The sequence below is a fragment of the Brachyhypopomus gauderio genome, unplaced genomic scaffold, assembly GCF_052324685.1.
Source record: "Brachyhypopomus gauderio isolate BG-103 unplaced genomic scaffold, BGAUD_0.2 sc161, whole genome shotgun sequence".
In the NCBI taxonomy this organism is placed as follows: domain Eukaryota; kingdom Metazoa; phylum Chordata; class Actinopteri; order Gymnotiformes; family Hypopomidae; genus Brachyhypopomus; species Brachyhypopomus gauderio.
The window spans coordinates 166,407-185,061 of NW_027506982.1; the positions used below are offsets into that span (position 1 = coordinate 166,407).

The 18,655-nt window shown below is 43.6% G+C and overlaps 1 long non-coding RNA gene across 1 annotated transcript; it reads left to right on the plus strand.

Moving 5' to 3' along the window:
- The first annotated feature begins 16,206 nt into the window (after window positions 1-16,206).
- Window positions 16,207-17,664, plus strand: LOC143501203 (uncharacterized). The gene is made up of 3 exons (XR_013126847.1): window positions 16,207-16,429; window positions 16,516-16,641; window positions 16,730-17,664. It is a non-coding gene; the product is annotated as an uncharacterized LOC143501203 (long non-coding RNA).
- Window positions 17,665-18,655: the final 991 nt, after the last annotated feature.

The following is an 18,655-nucleotide window of genomic DNA, read 5'->3' on the forward strand; positions in this document are numbered from 1 at the left end:
GCACGGCAGAAAAAGTTTGGGAACCACTGGTCTACACGATGCATGCATGAAAACACCCTTTTCCACTGGACACGGTGACCCATGGCCTGCAAGATACCCTTCATCATTCTGTAACCAACATGTGGTGACCTGGCCTTGACTGACCTCACCAAACTGTCTAGTTGTTCATCGGTAAGATCACTGTACGTTTGCTTTACGGAAAGGCCATTCTCATCCATCCGCCGTTTCAGTGTCTTTTTAGATACACCCAGAAGTTCTGCGATGTGCGACACTGGGAGGGATATCTGTACTAGGTGTTTTAGTTGCTGAGGAGGTACACAATATTTTGGCCGACCCATATGTCCTTGCAACACTGGCACTTGAGGGACATGATTACCATTGTCCATTACACTGAGAAGCATTGACAGCTCAGTCAAAGAACTTACGATATCCTCTGGCATCTCAACCTGGCCCAACAACGATCTAAAAATAATCATCTCCTGGTTGATGACAAACTGTAAATAATCCAAATCTAGGGGCAGTCTTTGCATGACCCAGGAAACATTAGTCAGTAGTCTCTGAAAAAAGTCCCTTTTCAACTGCATCTACAACAAAAACAGAATTGTACATTACTGTACTGGTTTGAAACAAAAAATATCAAACACATTAGAAGCAATAAGCTAAGTTATTACTTATTATATATGCAAAGTGGGTAAACGTGAAAGACACTGACCATAACATAACTTGCTCAGAACCAGAGTACCAGAATAAAACTGTACTGTTGAGGGAAGATTGTGTTGTGTATGTTATACTTCTTAAAATCATCCCACTGTATGATGTGTATATCATTACATTAAATAATATAATCTCATCTCATCTTCTGAAGAGTTTGGTGTTGTCTCAGAATTAACGTTTAACAGGTATGCATAGAAACCAAAAGCGCACTTATTAGGCTCTGTGCAGCTGCAGCGACTGCTGAATTACGGTCGACATTCTGGCAGACAAAATGTTTACTAACTAACACAACACATTAAAAGCAAACACGTACGCTGAACAAGTGTAAGGAGTGTAGAAGTCATGAACACTAGCAACTAACAGGCTGAAGTAAGTTAGTGCCTAGCCCTATGCTTAATTTCTATCTTTGGCACCAATTCCCCGATCCAAACCTACATTGGCAAGTGTTTTATTTATATCCGCATGTCACAAAATAACTTTAAGATTGTCTGTTCAAAAATGACCTAACACTACTTTACCTGTGTGCTGGATCCAGCACCGTGTCCTGGTGGAGCAGACGCCATGGCGAGGAGTCACCGCGCTGCGTTCAAAACAGTGACGAGCGCGAAGTGCTAGGTGCAAAGCTGGAAACATTAGTCTGAACAATCATCACAGTGTATCTAAGTTATTAACATAAATCCTTTCCAGACAGTCTCGCTTAACAGGACTCTTTCATTGCTGCATTTATTTCAATATAAAGTGTAAAAGACTGTCATTTTTTGATCAGGCAACATTGTGGAAGGCTCTCAGGAATGATTTGCTGTGCTGTCACTCGTTTGGCCACGCCCCTATCCGTTAATACCACGCCCCTCACGTTAGATCGGGGCCAAAAGTCTGAACTGAAAAGAAGATCTGAAACTGAAAAAAACAGCTTCGAAACTTGAAAAAAATATGTGAAAGTGAAAAAAAAGATCCGAAACTCAAAAAAATAAGATCTGAATCTGACAAAAAAAGTCTGAAATCTGAAATACATTAAACCTCAAATATCAAAATATACAGCAACCTGAAACTTGAAAAAAAAAATAATTTATTCAAAATAAATACAGAATTGAATCAAAATTGTATTTAAACTGAAACAACATTTGCTTCACTTATTTTTATTTTGAATCGATTGTGGTATTTTTCGATGTTCAGGCTCAACACTATAACTTTCAGTTTCAGATCTCATTTTCAAATGAACAAAACATTTGTCCCCAATTTAACACCATAGGATTGGAGCTGGAAGGCTATTCCATAATTGAGGGGCTTTAAAAGAGAAAGCTCTGCCTCCGGCTGTAGTTTTACTAATTTTTGGAACTAGGAGAGTTCATTTTGGGAGCGCAAAGGGCGAGATGGGTTGTAGTAATCAATGAGTTCACTCAGATATTGTGGGGCAAGACCATTTAACGCCTTATAGGTTAACAGGAGAACATTAAATTCAATGCGATATTTAATCGGCAGCCAGTGTAGTGCGGCGAGAGTGGGACTAATATGATCGAATTTCCTAGCCTTGGTTAGGACTCTAGCTGCGGCATTTTGTACAAGTTGTAGCTTCTTTATGGACTGTTTAGAGCATCCAATTAGAAGACTATTACAGTAGTCCAATCTCGACGAGACAAAAGCATGAACTAGCTTCTCTGCATCAGCTAATGAAAGTAAGTGTCTCAGCTTGGCAATATTACGTAAATGGAAAAAGGCAGCCTTAGTGACATTGCATACATGTGTGTCAAATAAAAGATCAGAATCAATAGTGACACCTAAACTTTTTGCAGTAGATTTTGGTGTTACTGAAAAACCATCTAGGGTAAGGGGAATATCAGCCCAATTGCTTCTAACAGCTTTAGGCCCAAGAATCAGTACCTCAGTCTTGTCAGAATTTAGTTTAAGAAAATTAGACGCCATCCAGTTTTTAATATCCTGGACGCAGTTCTCAATCTTGAGAGTTGTGGTGGTATCATCTAGATTAGAAGATATATACAACTGAGTATCATCTGCGTAGCAATGGAAGCTAATACCATGCCTACGAATGATAGTGCCCAGTGGTAGCATATATAATGAGAATAATATGGGGCCCAGTACAGATCCTTGTGGGACACCATACTTTACTTTGGAATGCTCAGAGCATTCGTTATTTACTAGCACAAATTGGTAACGATCTGTCAGGTAGGACCTGAACCAGGAGAGTGCTTGACCTCTTATGCCAATGAGTGTCTCCAGTCTATTAAGTAGAATATTATGATCAATGGTGTCAAAAGCAGCACTGAGGTCTAGCAGTATGAGAAACGAAATGTGTCCTTTATCAGAGGATATTAAGAGATCATTCAGTACTTTAGTTAGTGCTGTTTCAGTGCTGTGATGAGCTCTAAATCCAGACTGAAGGAAAAGAGTTGTGAAGAAACTACTTTCTCTAAAATTTTGGATATGAATGATAGATTAGAAATTGGCCTATAGTTGGACAGTTCTTGGGGGTTAAGACCAGGTTTTTTAATTAGCGGCTTGATGACTGCAAGTTTAAATGAACTGGGAACGTAGCCCAGGCTCAGAGAATAATTTATTATAGTAAGCAACGATTCTACATTGCTGTGCAGTAATTCTTTAAGTAGATGTGTTGGTACAGCATCTAGTATGCATGTGGAGGGTTTAGCAGATTTCACCAGTGAAATAAGCTCCTCACGACCAATTGGGGAGAAGGACTCTAACAGGGTATCAGAGCTGACCAGACAGCTGTCAAGGTGCATTGGCATGTTGACAGGCTCTGAGATAGCACTACTAATGTTTTCCCTAATTTTATCAATCTTATCATTAAAGAATTTCATAAAATTGTTACTGCTACACTCTAGTGGAATAAGAGAATTGTTTAGTTCATGACTCCTCGTAAGGCTGGAAACAGTTTTAAAAAGGAGTCCTGAATTGTTTTTATGTTTTTCTATTAAGGCCGATAAGTATAAGGACTTTGCCGTATGGAGGGCATGCTTATATTCAATAAGGCTGCTTTTCCATGATAGTCTATACACTTCTAACTTCATATTTCGCCATTTACGTTCCAGGATCCGCGCGGCTCGTTTGAGGCTACGCGTGTGCTCATTGTACCATGGCGCTATTCTTCTCTCCGTGGCTCTCTTATATCGTAGTGGTGCAACTTTGTCTAAAGCTGTACGAAGGGAAGTCTCGACATGCTCGGTGAAACGCTCTAGTCCTTCCGGAGCTACAAGTGGATCAGTGTTTGTCAGACCCGGTAAAATATCAGTGAGCGCGGCTATGGTGCTGGGTGTTATAGCTCGTTTAATTTGATAGCGGGGTGGCCAATGAACACAGTCAGTTAAACACAACTCGTACGTTATGAGGCTGTGGTCAGAAACAGCCTCACTCTGAGGAAGAATTGCTAAACTGGATATGTCAATACCAAATGACAAGACCAAGTCTAAAGTATGACTACAGTTATGCGTAGGACCCACCACATTCTGAGTGATACCCATTGAATCAAGAATTGCTTGAAAATGAATGCTAAAAGAGTCACACAGATTTTCAAAATGGATATTAAAATCACCCACTATAATCACCTTATCGGCTGATAGCACTACATGAGACAGGGTGTCTGAAAACTCCTGCAAGAACTCAGAGTATGAACCAGGGGGGCGGTAAATAGTAATTAACATAAACGACTGTGACACTTTGTTGCTTGTTAAATTTGAAACATTTGATACAGTGAGGATGAGGTGTTCAAAAGAATTAAACTTGAAGCCAAATTTTTGAGAAATGCCTATATCCGAGTCATATATTGTGGCGACCCCACCTCCTCGACCATTTGGACGGGGGTTATGGACATATCTATAGCCAGAGGGAGAAGCTTCATTTAGGGCCATATAGTCGTCTGGTCGGGTCCAGGTTTCCGTCAAGCAAAGCATGCATAGATCATGATTGGTAATCATTTCATTAACAAGCAATGCTTTAGATGACAGGGATCTAATATTTAGTAGTCCTAGTTTCAGATTTAAACTGCTCTCTGAGGGAGCATAGTTGAATTTAACATTGATAAAATTTTGTCTACTAACTTCACGAGAATTATTTTTTGGTACTCGAGGAACAGACACCGTTTCAATCTGGTGTGACCTAGGTGACGTCTCTTTGCAGCTCGCAGACAGTCGGTTTAGCCTGTTTGTCTGCTGCCTGGCCTCGGCTCTGGTTTGTCAATCCCCATTAACTACACCTACACTACCACTATTAAGCCTACGAGAAATGAGAGCAGCACCCTCCCAAGATGGGTGAATGCCGTCTCGCTTCAAAAGGACAGGCCTGCCCTCAAAACGTGACCAATTATCTATATAACCCACTTTGTTATCTGAGCACCATTTAGACATCCAGCGGTGCAACGCCCATAACCTGCTGTAGGTTTCAGCGCCACGCCGAACTGGAATGGGACCAGAGCATATTACGGCATCTGACATCGTCCCCGCTAACTCGCACACCTCTTTAACATTATCCTTGGTGATCTCAGACTGTCTCAATCCCACATCATTGGTGCCGACGTGTATAACTATCTTAGAATATTTACGTTTAGCCAGCACCTTAAGATTAGCCCTGATGTCAGGCGCTCTAGCCCCCGGGATACACTTGACTATGGCCGCTGGTGTCTCTAAACTAGTCGCTACGTTCACGTGTCTGAGCTGTGAATCTCCTATCACCAGAGCTCTTTTAACAGGTCGCTCAGTCGGTGTATTACTGAGTGGGGCAAACCTGTTTGACACGGGAACCTGAGAAGGACGGTGCTCAGCCCTACGGTTATGCCGCCGAGACGTCACCCATTCGCCCCGCTGCGAGGGCTCTAATGCCGGAGCTGAGGGCTCGCTAGCTACAGCTGTGCAACCCGGGCCTGCTACGCTAGCTGCTGTAGCTGGTACAAACTCTCTAGGACTTTCTAAAGCCCGGATGCGCTCCTCTAAAAGCGAAATCTTCTCCGTCATACTAATAACTAACCTACACTTCACACAAATATAATTATTATTATCACTACTGACGGAAGAAGAGTAGCTATACATGCCACACTCAACACAAGCAACAAGCAACTCAGACATGATGAAATACTTAGCTTCGGTTAGGATGTCAAAATGTCGAAGATGTTTCCAGTCGAAGAGAGTAGTCAACTGTCTTGATAGTGGAAGCACTACCTGTAATAGTTGTCTAGGGAGGCAAAAAGTAAAGATTAGTACGTAAACAGATTATCACACTTTAGAGAAACAATCAAAATTCGCTCCGCAACAGCGTCGGCAGGAAGCAGCGTCGGCAGGCGAAGCTCGGTACCTAATGAGCCAGCTAGCAAGCAGGCTCTCCTCTTCCAGAGAATTAAACTTGAAGCCAAATTTTTGAGAAATGCCTATATCCGAGTCATATATTGTGGCGACCCCACCTCCTCGACCATTTGGACGGGGGTTATGGACATATCTATAGCCAGAGGGAGAAGCTTCATTTAGGGCCATATAGTCGTCTGGTCGGGTCCAGGTTTCCGTCAAGCAAAGCATGCATAGATCATGATTGGTAATCATTTCATTAACAAGCAATGCTTTAGATGACAGGGATCTAATATTTAGTAGTCCTAGTTTCAGATTTAAACTGCTCTCTGAGGGAGCATAGTTGAATTTAACATTGATAAAATTTTGTCTACTAACTTCACGAGAATTATTTTTTGGTACTCGAGGAACAGACACCGTTTCAATCTGGTGTGACCTAGGTGATGTCTCTTTGCAGCTCGCAGACAGTCGGTTTAGCCTGTTTGTCTGCTGCCTGGCCTCGGCTCTGGTTTGTCAATCCCCATTAACTACACCTACACTACCACTATTAAGCCTACGAGAAATGAGAGCAGCACCCTCCCAAGATGGGTGAATGCCGTCTCGCTTCAAAAGGACAGGCCTGCCCTCAAAACGTGACCAATTATCTATATAACCCACTTTGTTATCTGAGCACCATTTAGACATCCAGCGGTGCAACGCCCATAACCTGCTGTAGGTTTCAGCGCCACGCCGAACTGGAATGGGACCAGAGCATATTACGGCATCTGACATCGTCCCCGCTAACTCGCACACCTCTTTAACATTATCCTTGGTGATCTCAGACTGTCTCAATCCCACATCATTGGTGCCGACGTGTATAACTATCTTAGAATATTTACGTTTAGCCAGCACCTTAAGATTAGCCCTGATGTCAGGCGCTCTAGCCCCCGGGATACACTTGACTATGGCCGCTGGTGTCTCTAAACTAGTCGCTACGTTCACGTGTCTGAGCTGTGAATCTCCTATCACCAGAGCTCTTTTAACAGGTCGCTCAGTCGGTGTATTACTGAGTGGGGCAAACCTGTTTGACACGGGAACCTGAGAAGGACGGTGCTCAGCCCTACGGTTATGCCGCCGAGACGTCACCCATTCGCCCCGCTGCGAGGGCTCTAATGCCGGAGCTGAGGGCTCGCTAGCTACAGCTGTGCAACCCGGGCCTGCTACGCTAGCTGCTGTAGCTGGTACAAACTCTCTAGGACTTTCTAAAGCCCGGATGCGCTCCTCTAAAAGCGAAATCTTCTCCGTCATACTAATAACTAACCTACACTTCACACAAATATAATTATTATTATCACTACTGACGGAAGAAGAGTAGCTATACATGCCACACTCAACACAAGCAACAAGCAACTCAGACATGATGAAATACTTAGCTTCGGTTAGGATGTCAAAATGTCGAAGATGTTTCCAGTCGAAGAGAGTAGTCAACTGTCTTGATAGTGGAAGCACTACCTGTAATAGTTGTCTAGGGAGGCAAAAAGTAAAGATTAGTACGTAAACAGATTATCACACTTTAGAGAAACAATCAAAATTCGCTCCGCAACAGCGTCGGCAGGCGAAGCTCGGTACCTAATGAGCCAGCTAGCAAGCAGGCTCTCCTCTTCCAGAGGACCATTTCCTCTGGACCTACGCATTTACACCCACCCACCCCCCCCACACACACACACACACAGTCCTTTTACATTTTGGATCCTGGGGGACAGGCACGTACCCAGAGGTTGGCGAGGTGGGCCTGCTGCCATGGTTCACCCGTCTCCTCACCACTGTCTGTCCCTCAGTTTTTACTGCACTTTAGACATTGAGGGCCTTTGAGGGGACGGTGTGAACACGCATTGTCCAGTGGCCCAGGCCCTTGCCCACGTTTGTCCCAGCACCTGTCCCCTCAATTTTAACTGCACCATAGTATCACACACTACCACACATGCATATACACCAACACTTACACACAACACAGTACTGGGGGTGGAGGGGTGGGAAGGCCTTCCTTCACCCGTTTCCTGCTCCCTGCTGGGGGCGTCCTGGGGCTGCTGCCGGTCCTTGCTGGTCCGGCCATTTGCCCCCGCCGCAGAGAGGGTGTTAGTTTGGATGAATGTGTGTTTTTGTCCTTGTCTCTGTTGGTATAGGTAGATGAGTACGTGTTGGGTGGGGGGATATGGGGACGTGTGTATCCATTGGGGTGAATGTGTGAGTACATATGTGGGGGTATATATGTCCGCAAAAGTGTATATGGGTGTGGGTGAACGTGTGTGGGAATGTATGTTGAGGTGAATGTACATGTGTGTGTAGGTGTAGATATGTGAGGGTCTACATATGAGGGTGAGGATGGGTGTAGGTGTATACATGGTAAGGGTGTATATAAAGGGTAGTGTGCAGGTATGTAGGGGGTGAATGTAAGTAAGAGTGTATGTGTGGGGCCGGTTGGTTCTGGGTCTGGGGCTTATTGTGCCCGGTCCTCTCCCGGCTGCTCCCCTGTGATTACTGCTCTACTCCAGAGGAGGGGTGCCTTGGGGTTCCGGGGCCTGGATTGGTGCTCCGGCGTGGGGGTGGTTGGCCCGCTCCCCTGGGCGGTTGTGGTCCGGGGCAGCGCGGAACTCCTCGGCGGGATGGGGGCCCTGCCGGGTGGGGGATGGTTCCCCGGGGTGCGTGGCGCTGGGGCTTTGTTACTGGCCCATGGCGGGGGGGCTCTGTTTCCTCTGGTTCCCCTGGACCTGCACTCCTTGGCTGGGGGGGCGCTGTCCGGGGTCTCCCTTTCCCACCCGGGCTGGGGCGGGCGTGTGGGGGTCACCGGGAAGTGCGGTCCTGGGACTCCACAGCTCCTGGGGGGGCCGTGGGCGGGTGGGATTCCCGGGCCTTTCTCTGCCTACCTCTGGCCTCTGTGGGGAAGTTGTCGCAGCTCTCTACCCTCGCTGGCAAGTACATTCTGTACATTTATCCTATGTTGCACTTTTGTGTTTCACATAAACACACATTCATACATACATATACATCAGTCATTTGTGCTGTATGTCTTGGGTACACTTTCTGCTCTACTTTGCAGTGGTCATTTGAGCTGGTTGGTTTTTTTTTTTTTATATATATATCTTTTTTTTATATATATATATATATATGCGTGTGTATATATATGTATATATTTGTATATATGTATGTATGTTTTTTTTTCTTCCCCGCCCTTCTCTTTTCTCTTTTTCTCTCTCTCCCTTCTTTTCTTTCTATATTCTATCCTCTCATGGTCCACCTAAACCCAATAATTGTCATCACTTTATTATACAGAATTGTTATTATTTGATCTATTATTTGGTATTAAAACAAAGTTGTCCTCCAAAGATGGGGGGGTGGAGGTGGGCCAAAAAAAATAAAAATAAAATAACTCGTAAAATTATCAAACGCTGAGAAGATTTAGCTCTGTGACACATGTACAAATACTGTTTGGGGGTTGTTCATAACCAACTAGAAGGAGTTGGGTCTACACAACAGATATTCAGGAAGATACACCACAGCCACCGTATGAGTTAAACTCGGTAATGCCCACTAACTAAGTTATCCAGGAATTAATGTAAAAACAGGAATCGTACAAATAGATAAAATCGAAGACGTGGAGTTTAAAACGCGCGAGTTACCCGTGACACTGGATATTAGTATTTAAGGCTAAAAAAGGGAACGCATGCCGTGGGGTGAAGTGTAAACTGCATTTTAAAAGAGACTTGGATGGAGTAGTTATAAATAGCACACACATACAGCGAAGTGACTTGAGTGAGGTAGACATGCCAGTGAAACGGAGAGGTATTTGGATAGCTAAAACTGGACAAGCTGACAGCAGCTAGAGAGCTTGGCTCTGGGACACTTAGAGGAGTGGTGGTAATTATAAAAATAATAAAAATAAATCCTTGAAATTGTTTACACTGTGGGCCTTGAAAATATAATCTAGGAAAGTAGCGTCTCACCCCCAAGCTCATACGCCTGCCAAAGCACAAGCGGCTCACCTCCAAGCTCATACAAAGCACCAAACGTGATACTTCACGAAAAACTTGGTTACAAACAAGCAGACTGTATATGTTACCGATCCTACAACAAACAGCGGAAATTTTGTAGACTCGTGTTTCAAAAGGTACAATTCAAGCGCACGTAGAGACGACAGTTTCTCAAATGAGTCCCGTCAAACAATAAAAATAAATAAAATAGTTTGAACCTCTTTGTATATTGTTTGAAGCTCTTTGTATATTTACTACACTATATAATATTTGTTACACTTTCTGTTTCCGCGTTTGAATTCGCGTTTGAAAAGCTAAGAAATTATATGGCGCAATTATATAAATGTTGTGATCTAAACAGCAGACTGGAAAAAGAGAGGAAAAGACAGGAAGAACAAATTCATGTGCTGTAAAACAACTTTATTTTGATCAAACATGGATGTCTATTCCGGGTTTCTTGAAGTGGAATGTCAAGAAAGTTGAGGGTGTCTTGAAGTTGAGGGTGTACTCGCCAGATGCACTTGCCGCATGCAACACATGCGTTGATGCTGTGGAGAACAATTCAAAGTACACCTTACATTTTGAATAAAATCTTTCAGAAGACAAAAATACGTAACATATGTGGTGTTACGTATGTAGGCCTACTTATCAACGTACCTTCATGTAGTTGTAGCCAACAGTTGCTACACAGCCAGGGTGTACTCGCCGCATGCAACGGGCCACCGGCGTGTTCCTGCACGCACTGTGTATGCACGCACCTTCATGATGTCTGTCAACGGCGCACTGCAAAGAACAAAGTACATGTTATATTTTGAACGAATTCATTCTTGTGTACCAGCCAGGGACCCTCTTTCTTACATTTGTGGCAGGTTCATCGTTCATCGCTGCCAAGGTCAACGGGCCACCGGCGTGTTCCTGCGCGCACTGTGTATGCACGCACAGACGTACATGTTATATTTAGAATGAATTCATTCATGTATAAATTGATTCTGTGAAAATATCACAGGCATGGGTCATAACAGAACGGGAATCCAATTCCAGCAACCATGAGAAAAATAACCAGCAACCACCACGAGAAATAAACAGAGGACTAACACGGAAACAGACATGAAATGGCAGGAGATGCGGGGCAGACCGTGACACCGGGTTTCATGATGTGCGACTGTGGAACAGAAAGAGAAGAGATTTTTGGTTATGTTCAAATAATAGTGTGTGTGTGTATATATGTGTGTGTGTGATTGGTTGTCTGTAATGTAGCTGTGTTAACAATTGTAAAGCGCCTTGGGTATTTAGATAAGGCGCTATATAAATTGAAACATTCATTCATTCATATATATATATAAATATACTTATCGACGTACCTTCATGTAGTTTTAGGTACACAGTTGCCACACAGCCAGGGACACTCTGCCCTACACTTGCGACAGGTGTACTTGCCGCATGCAGCGCACGGGGTTATGCTGTGGTTCCGGTTGCAGTTTGTCTGCACCTGACACGTAGTCTTCTTTCCAGGAGCAGGCGAAGGACGTGGCGTTCTCTTCAACTCCTTTTTCTGTAGGAAACGAAGACGGAGTTCCTCAGCAAGAGCACACATAAAAACTCTCCTACTCTCTGTGGACCCCGTACATGCCGTGTACAAAACATGCGCGTTCATCGCTGCCAGGTCAAGTATGTTATAAAACGGGCAACGGGCAACTGCAACGGGCCACCGGCATGTTCCTGCGCGCACTGTGTATGCATGTGCCTTCTGGTCCATGATGTCAACGGCGCACTGCAAAGAACAAATACAAAGAAGTACATGTTATATTTTGAATAAATTCATTCATGTATGATAAATTGATTTATCAATGCCAACACATGCATACCTTCGTCCGGTTGTAGTCCGTCACAGTGTTTGGCTTCCTTTTGCGGTCGTCTGCAATCTCCACGTGCGTGTGCATAGTGCTCAGAACGCAAACTGTTTTGTTGGGCTTGGAGGCATACACCGTCAGAAGCGCATCATCGGATCTGTACACCTCCATTGACAACTTCTCATGTCCCTTGGCGTTTTTGGCTTCCAAAGGAACTTCTCGGCGAATCTTGTTCATTGTCCCAAGCAGAGTCGTGTTACATTCCAGCAGCTTCTTAGCCAGGGAAAGAGATGTGAAAAAATTGTCTGTGGCTACAGTTCTGCCCTTGCCCAGGTATGGCTTCATAAGCTTCATCACCACATTCTCGGACACTCTTTCCCCCTTGGGACGATCGGGGTCCTTTCCAAGTTATGGAATGGCGTTGCACATGTACTTTGTGTTCAACTCAGAAGCAACCCAAAACTTTATTCCAAACTTGTCTGGCTTTGAGGCAATGTACTGGGTGAATGGACAGCGAACCTTGGTCGGAAACAGCTGCTCGTCGACTGTCAGTTCCTTGCCTGGGGTATAGCACAAAATGCAGTTGTTCACAAATCGCTGCCAGATGTCCGAGATCGCAGCAAATCTGTCGTTCTTTGCACGCTCCGCACGGGTGTCCTTATTATCAAAGCGCAAGTACCGCATGATTTCTTCGTAGCGGTCCCGTGCCATTGTCTCCTGGATCGAAGGCACAGCGAACATTGCCGACCAACAGTCCGACATCGCTCCAACTGGACAGAGGACTGCTCGTAGAAATAGGATTGCTACGAATGCCATGAACTCGCTGACCGACAAACTCCAGCTGCTGTCTGTTCTGCGGGCTTCATGGACAGTGCAGTCTGTGATGATTCGCAGCATCTCCATGTTGAGCAAACACAGAAAACTCTGCAGTCTGCTTGTGATCCTACGCTGTATTAGTAAAAGTAAACAAATGACGCTAGGTAAATTACACGTACTAAATATCATTCAAACACAAGCAGAAACACTGGAAAGAAATATGAAGTTACTATACCTTTGCATGCTCTGTAGGCCCGGACGGCTCAACGAATGTTGAATTAGGCGAACAGCTGCTGACACGAGAGCGTGCGATGCCAACCTTCTCCCAAACAGTTCCATCTTTTGCCCGTACAGTTGGTGCAGGTGTGGTGTCAGCCTGTGTCCGTCTCTTCCTTGGAGGGCTCTGTTGTACCTCATCTGATGTACTGCTTCTTTCTTCATCGGATGAATCGCTGGTCAAAAAACAGGAGGGTCCTTCTCCCGCATCGGACTCACAGCAGTCCTCGTTGGTCAGCAAAACCGCAACTTCTTGACCGGTGAACGTCCTCTGTCTTGCCATGGTGTTTTGCGTCGTCTCCACACAGGATAGTAGTGAAAATGTAAGTCGCCTGCCTTTGGGTTTCAGCTTTTATCATGACTCTGAAGAACACACCCACAACAGCGCATACTAATTATACTTTATTATAATAGGTGGCGCTTCACACATAACGCCGAAACCGAAACCGGGCTAATCCCATGCATACACGGGAACAATAAAAGGTGATTGGACCCGTGATAATGGTTCACAGCAATCCGTGAATATCAGTCAAACACAAGCATAAACACTGCAAAAAAATATTATGTTACTTACTATGCTGTATCAATCAAATTCAATCAATCAAATTTTATTTATATAGCATATATAAAATAGGATGGGGTACATGTAACTTTGTTATCAAAGCCGTCTTGACAGGTTTATTGCCCCCCAATAAAACTTTATGACCCCAATAAATTTTTATGACCCCTCCCCCTTATCGTGTTCTGTACATAGTGGGGATGAGATCTAATAGTAATTGTTTTTTATCAGGAGTCCCTAAATGCTCCTCTTTGAAGTAGTGTGTGTGTGTGTGTGTGTGTGTGTGTGTGTGTGTGTGTGTGTGAGGGCACGTGTCTATGTGTGTGTGTGTGTGTGTGTGAGGGCCTGTGTGGGATGCCGGAGCGTCTGAGTGGGGCAGCGTGGCAAGGAGGGTGTTGTGAATGGGGAGATCACCGTCTCCATTGTGCTTTAAACTATGTTTGTGTGTGATAGGTAAGAGCGTGGATAGCCCCCCCCTAAACAATTGACTCCCACCAATCTAATGTATTAGGGATCATCCTGTGTCTGTAACCAGATAGTGATCCTGTCTTTGATGCGTGTGTGTGTGTGTCCAGGTGTGTGTGTGAGTGAGGGCGCGTGCCTAGGTATGTGAGGGCACGTGCCTATGTGTGTGTGTGTGTGTGTGTGTGTGTGTGTGTGTGAGAGCATGTGCCTAGGTGTGTGTGCTATCCAAAATCATATGGTCTTTTGAAGTATGAGCTGTGTGTCCCAAACCAGAGTGTCTCTAATTTAAATTAGTTGATTTTTATCAGAAACATATGGCTGTAGAGAGTCGTTTGATCAGGACCATCGTGAGACCCCTTTATCTAAATTAGTTTAGATGGTCTGAGCCATCTAACGCAATTACCATTTCAATCACCTGTCTGCACCGACTTCACACAGATAGTGTCTTCCATGGAAAATATTTTAGAGAAATAAAGTTTAATTACCTTAAAATATTTACAGCCTAAAACGTCCTGTGGTTCATAGCTGATATGGGTGTAGAGAGCCGTTTGATCAGGACCTTAGTGAGACCCCTTTATCTAAATTAGTTTAGATGGTCTGAGTCATCTTAACGCAATTACCGTTGCAATCACCTGTCTGCATCAACTTCACACAGATAGTGTCTTCCATGGAAAATAAATATATTTTAGATAAGTAAAAAGTTTAATTGTCTTAAAATATTTACAACCTAGAAAAGTCTCGTGGATCGGCCGTTATCTTAATCAACTGAGTTCATGCAGTTTAATTCATGGGGGAGTGGCTTCTCGCGAACAAAGCAGATTTTTTTACGCGGGATTTCCCCCGTAAAACCTGCGTGGCTTTTCTGTATAAATTCGTTACTAAAAAGCAAAGAGAAGTGTATCTTTTTTCCTGCGTTGCCGAGAACGAAAAAGCGCAAGAAAACCATGGCATCTAACAGCGTTAACGGTAAGAAAGATTTTCACTATTTACTTTTATTTTCATTGTAGATGGTCTGATTAATCTTTTTTAAATTTGCAAACAACATTTTATTTATCAATAACCAACCTCTTCCTAAATGCTATGTTTCTCACTGTTGTAATATATTGTTGCAGGGGGCGATGATCGTATGGTGTCAGAAGTTGCTCGCGATGCAGCGGGTGAAAGTAAGTATTTTATTTAGCATTTACTTTTTAAACGTTTACTTAAAAAAAGATTTTAAACGTTTACTTTTTAAAAAGATTTTAGAAGTTCTTTTCAACTTTTCAACTGTTCGTGAAGGGGGTAGTGGGGGGGTGTGGCGTGTGTATCGCCCCAGAATGCAATGCGGGGGGCTGGGTGATAGGCGGGGTTTTGGGGGGTGCCTTAAGCCTGGTTTATACTCGACGCGCCGCGAGCGGCGCGAGGGTCCGCGCGGCGAAAATGACGTAATCGCTGTGGCTCCGCCCGTGCGCGAGGGCCTCGCGCGCTGTCGCGGCGCGAGGTCGTGCACCTCTAGAATTTTGTAACTTCGCGCGCGCGCCGCGCTTCAGCGCGATGGACAAAGTCATGTTTGCCGGGTTCATACGCCTATACAAGGTGGAATTAATGCACTTGTACGTCACTTTAAAGGTCCATTTCAATATTTCCCAGCACGTTAAACTTAATTAATTTAAATATTTATACATATACTCGAAATGAATCGAAATAATTCGCTTTTTTATCACATTATTTAATGGTTGTTTATTTTCAAAACGCCCAATCTTAACGTCTTCACGTTCTCTCATGTTTCGTCCTGGAATTACAAGAGGCTCGTATTTGTTAACGTAATTTCAACATTTTAATGTACTTTAGCCTAAATTCCAGCACTTTTCAAACCTGAAACACAAAGCAACATTAAAATGCGTCAGGTAAATGTTCATTCCCTTTTTTTTGAGGGGTGTTTCTTTATACTACCACATATAGTTTCGGACAACATTTCAAAGTCATATTTATGTTTGATGCCTGGTGTATATATACGGTCTCTGGTCAGGTAAAATGTTCTTTCACCGGTTTTGCAGGGGTTTTTTATTCTCCACTGCCACCTATCGCCACCTATCGTTTCGGAGAACACTGCAGCGACGTTCGCGAAAGTATAAACGCCTACACCGCTCGTGCAGGGTCGCGCGAGGTGGGCAGGGCCGGGCGCTACAGTCACTCGCGAAAGTATAAACCAGGCTTAAGTGTGATTTAAACTCGACGCGCGTTTCTCTTCAAAACAGCTCTATGCAATTGCCCGTGTTCCTGCGGACCGCTTTCAAGACGTCGTAAGTTAATTTACACATCGCAAAAAATGTACTTAGTTTTTTCGATTACTGAGAGCATTTTGTATTTTATTTACAGCTATAGTGTTTGGAGAATCTAGCGTGGTGAGGCCGGTGGCAATAGTGACGCCCAGAATTCGTTTAACCCTGCAAGTACCTAGTAAGTAAAGAGAAAATAATTATTTTTAATTATCAGTGATTTGTGTTGTTAACTGTAATGAACATTTTACATATTTTCTTCATTAGATACGCCTGTTGAAGAAGAACCATCCGACGAGGGTAATATTTCGGATATTAATATCGATCCCGAGCAGGAGGGTTACGGGGCTCCGGATAATATCGAGGAATACGACGCAGGGTACACGCCTCCCGGTAAGATTTTTAAAATACAAAAAACTAATTTTATTTTACCTTTTACGTGGAATAATCGAAACTCATTTCTTTTATGTTTTGTTTTCAGCATCGGACTCCGAAGACGGATATACTGACGAAGAAACCGAGTCACCCTACGTGATTCTTTTGGGGAGTGTAGAGGAGTACCCTACCGAACTTTTTATTCAATTCATGCAAGCCAAGGACGCAGTGGTTTTCGCTTTGGAGGACCTGGGTTTTAGTGAACGGAACGGACCATCTGAAGCGTTATCGGGGGAGCTACACCGCAGTTTGTTCGCAACTATACGCCTTGTTCAGGAGTTTTGGCGCATCATTGATCACATTCACACGCGGTAGGCTCGAGCTTATTACCTCTTGTGTTTGTTTTTTCTGAGTTTTTTTTATTTTAATCTTATCCTTGTTAGCAACATGTCTGAAGAATCCAACTATGTAAATACCGATTTAATCAATGTTGTAAATGAATTACCGAATGTAATACTGCCTGCTACAAACCACCGGGGTTTTGATGAGCCGCATAGCGTGCCTGATGAGTTGGATCTAATCAACCAGAGTTTGCTCAGTTTACAGAATAGTGTTGTAAATGCACCGTTTGATGTCTTTGACGAAATAAATCAGAATTTGATGACGATGGATGTTGAGAACAATATTGTTTCTAGTTGTGATTTTTCTTTGGGTCAAAGTTTAAATGTTGACGCTGATGAGGGTTGTTCTAATTGGACAGCAACCAGGTCTTTGCATGGTACACTAAATGAGCCCGCTAACTGCACAGAAATATTGTCGGATACACCCGTAGCTATTAGCCCCAGTTATAATGAGGCAGATTCCTTCGTCGAGGAGCTGTCAGATATTTTAAATGATATTGACGGGGTACCGGCTGATCTCTCCAGCGATAACAGCTTGTTTGACCAAATTGAGCGTATGTTTGATAGTATTGAGGAGGCCGAGTTGATTAGCAACGAGCCTAACGCTCAGCAGAGTGGGTGTGGCTCTAGTTCAGCAGATTCTGACACCCGTATGGTGAAGAGACCGCGTTTTAATAACACCGAGCTTCGTAGAGCTATACATTTTTCAGCTCTGCTACAAAACGTTGATAGCTTTGCTGAATTTTTTGTAATGGTTTTGGAACAGCTAGAGGGGTTGTTGGCCGAAGCTAACCCCTTAATTTCTGCCTGTGATGCGATTACTGTAGCAATACGTGGTGATACGATCGATGTGGGGTCACGTGTACCTGTAGTCAATGGCAGGGTAGAAATGGATCATTTTCTGGCATTATTTGAAAATGCAATTCAAAGTAAAGTTGAAATATTATCGGATGATACATTAGAAATCGTTATTCAAATTGTTCATGCCCCCAGAGGCGGAGCCGGAAGGAAGCGTAAATTAGCTGATCTGCTGGAATCAGAAATTGTTTGTAAAAAGTTTAAAGAGTTGTATGTTTTCCATAACCGGAATAACTTGTGTTTTGCATTATGTGTAGTGCAGTTATTGAATCCAGAAATGAACATTGTAGACGTGGAGGCGTCTGCTAACAATTTACAGCGTGATGTCGGTCTAACTGCTGAGCATATGGTTAGTTTTGCTGATATACCTTTGTTTGAACAGCATCTGGGGTGTAAAATTGTGGTTCTGTATCGTGACAGGTCAAAGAAAGGATACAGTTTTTTTCAAACCAGCGAGTTACCTCATGATAGAACGATCTTCATATATCTGCAAAATAATCATTATTACGGTGTAAAGAATGTCAAGGCCTTGTTGGGTAGTGAATATTTTTGTAAATTCTGCTATGCTACATACAGTCGTAAAATAGGTCATAAATGTGTTTACCACTGTAATGTTTGTCTTGACGCTGAATGCTACAAACGTAGTGAGGATAAGTTAACTCGATGCATGGACTGTCAAAGGTTGTGTAGGTCACGTTATTGTTATGACGCGCACAAACGACAGACGGGTTCTGTGGAGGGTAGTAGCTTGTGTAGCAGAGCGTTTTACTGCC